This window comes from Benincasa hispida, chromosome 1 (assembly GCF_027475165.1).
Source record: "Benincasa hispida cultivar pf3 chromosome 1, pf3_genome.v1.1, whole genome shotgun sequence".
Taxonomy (NCBI): domain Eukaryota; kingdom Viridiplantae; phylum Streptophyta; class Magnoliopsida; order Cucurbitales; family Cucurbitaceae; genus Benincasa; species Benincasa hispida.
In genome coordinates this window covers 77,856,901-77,860,166 of record NC_143478.1, presented here as the reverse complement: position 1 = coordinate 77,860,166, position 3,266 = coordinate 77,856,901, and positions in this window count along the sequence as shown.

The window sequence follows — 3,266 nt, the reverse complement described above, 5'->3', positions numbered from 1 at the left end:
ATCAATTTTTTTATTAGGACTTTCCATGTAAATTTTGACACTATTTGTAAATCTATACCATCTATGTAAATTTTGACATTATTTGTAAATCTGAGATAGTATTAGTATTCTCGAGTATCGTGTAACATGCATCAAGTATATAGTACATGTAAATTAACAATCTATATAGTCAATGTTTATCGAGTATTGTGTAACATGCACCGAGTATATAATACATGTAAATCAACCATCTATATAGCTAATGTTTATCGAGTATTGTCGAGTATCGTGTAACATGCACCGAGTATATAGTATATGTAAATCAATCAACCATCTATATAGTTAATGTTTATCGAGTATTGTCGAGTATAGTGTAACATGCACCGAGTATATAGTATTTGTAAATCAACCATCTATATAGTTAATGTTTATCGAGTGTTGTCGAGTATCGTATAACGATTATATCTAACGAGTATCGAGCAATGAGTATTGTGTATCGAGTATTTATCAGAACATCTCTACATTACCGAATGAACAATCTATATAATACAGAGTTTGGAGGGTCCCATATAAACAATTTATATAAGATAGAATGAACAATGAACAATCTATATTGGACGTTTGCTGGGTCCCCTATGCCGTCCTTGCTCGTTGTTGAGTTTGGACGTGTCAAATGGTTCGTTGCGCTTGTGTCTATTATGTCTCGATTGGCCACACCGTCCATAGTTCTTTAATGTGACATGTTCTCCAGCAGACGGTATCATGTTTATCCTTCGTCTGCCAACCTGTACCACTCTTTTTGGTAGGAGTATTTTCACCTCGGCATACCTTGGTGGCTTTTTCCATTCGGATACATGATCAAGTGGATTTATTGATTCCGCATATGCTAGTACTAGGGAATCAACACTATACAATCTGCTACATAGAGTAAACGGATTAATATTGCACTCTCTAGCTGTAGCAATAACATGCGAACACGGAATCTCCAAACACTGAAATTGCTTATAACTACATTTTCGAGTGTTAAGGATGACTATACCATCTAATCCACTGTCATTGACATGAAATCTATAATAATCGATTGGATTTATTCGACATCGCCTAGCTTTGTCACACTTTAAACCCATTATTTCTTCTGCATACATTGATTGTATCGATGTACTATTAGACTACATTGTTCACCGCCCAAAAAGTCACTTAGTTAAAATCCTTAGCCGTGTTTTTTTTTATAAGTAAGCTAAACCCTAGGTTATAAAATACCCAATAGGAGGAAGAGGTGTACAGATATGTCTATAATTCCACTCACGTTTCTCCTTGTATGTTCACACCGTGAAATTTACGCCTCGTGGTGCCCAGGATACATCCCCCTTCGGATGGTGTTTGCATGAGTCAATATCAAGGTGAACGGAGGGAGTGTTTATAGTAAGTGGGTGAAGGGTGTGTGTCAATATGTCCTATGGTCTCTGTCATTCGTTCACACCATAAGATCATTCTGTACGCCCTTGTGATGCCTTCGGAGGTCCCCCTTCGGATGAGTTTTGTGCAGTTGGTCAATATCAAGGTGAACTCTAGAAATGGATAGGGTCGCTTTAGGTTTTACCCCAATCGGATTTTTTCCCTTTGGATTGGCCTTTTGGGATGGACCTCTAGGGCTTAAAATGGTGGGTCACATTTACGGAAGATTATTAAGTAAGTTAATGATCTCTTGGCTAAATCAATGATGGCTAGTTGTTATAGGAACAAGAGTTGTTCTGATATTAATGACTGGTTGAAAACTTCTCAATTCAGAGGAGAGATAACTGACCTCCCTTCGACTTTTTTCCTAAACCTTTGAAGCGTCATTGCAAAACTAGATGTCACACGGGGTTCATGTTAGTTTTGCTAAAACCTTATTGGATGTTGTTTTGTTTTACGTGTATTTGCTTAAAACCTAACGTAGGTCAATGTGTTTTTCTTTTCAGCAACTCGTTAGTATTTCCGTCTAAATCTTTTTATAACGACTGATTATTTACAATGGAAAGAATCGTGTGAAACGAATTTCGTGGCAAACGACCTCGATCCCACTACTCTCCAAAAGAGGAGACAAGACAGTAAATATGATTTATTGGTCTTGGAGACATGTCTGGTAGAGAATGATGATTCTGCTTGGATCTTTGATTCAGGTGCTACCAATCATGTCAGTCTCTTTTGCAAAGGATTCAGTTCCTGACAAATGTTGTCATAGGAAGAAATGACTCTTCGAGTCCATACTAGTGAGGTTGTTTCAGTTGTTGCTGTCGACAGGCTGAAGTTATTTATTGACAAGAAACGTTATCTGTTACTGGATAATGTTTTTGTAGTTCCTCATATTAAGAGGAACTTAATCTCGGTTTCTTGTCTCATTGAACAAGACTACATCGTCTCCTTTTCTGAGAATAAAGTATTTATTTTCAAGAATGGAATGGAGATTGGTTATGGTTCAATGAAAAATAACTTATATGTACTAAAACCGTTAGTCATAAAAGCCTTGTTTAACATTGAAATGTTTAGTACGACAAGAACAACTAAAAGACCAAAGGTTTCTCCAAAGAAAAACGCCCATCTTTGGCATATAAGGTTAAGTCACATCAACCTCAATAGGATTGAGAAGTTGGTGAAAAGTGGACTTCTAAAGAGTTTAGAAGAAAACTCCTTGCCGGTATGTGAATCATGCCTCGAAGGCAAGATGACCAAACGACCTTTTACTGGAAAAGGTTACAAAGCCAAGAAAACCTGGGAACTTGTACATTCAGACCTCTGTGTCCGATGAATGTTAAAGCTTGAGGTGAGTATGAATATTTCATCTCTTTCATAGATGATTATTCAAAGTTTGGGTATCTCTTCCTAATGCAACGTAAGTCTGATACCTTTGACAAGTTCAAGGAGTACAAGGCTGAAGTTGAAAACTTGTTAGGTAAGAAGATAAAAACACTACAATCTGATCGTGGTGGAGAGTATATGGACCTCCAATTCCAGAACTATATGATAGAACATGGGATTGCGTCCCAACTCTCGGCCCTTGGTACACCTCAGCAGAATGGTGTATCAGAAAGAAGAAACAGAACCTTGTTGGACATAGTTCGGTCTATGATGAGTTATGCTCATCTTCTAGACTCGTTTTAGGGTTATGTAGTGTAGACTGTATGTTATATCCTGAACAACGTTCCCTCGAAAAGTGTTTCTGAAACACCTTTTGAGTTATGGAGAGGCTGTAAAGGTAGTTTACGCCACTTCAGGATTTGGGGTTGTCCGACACATGTGCTAGTGAC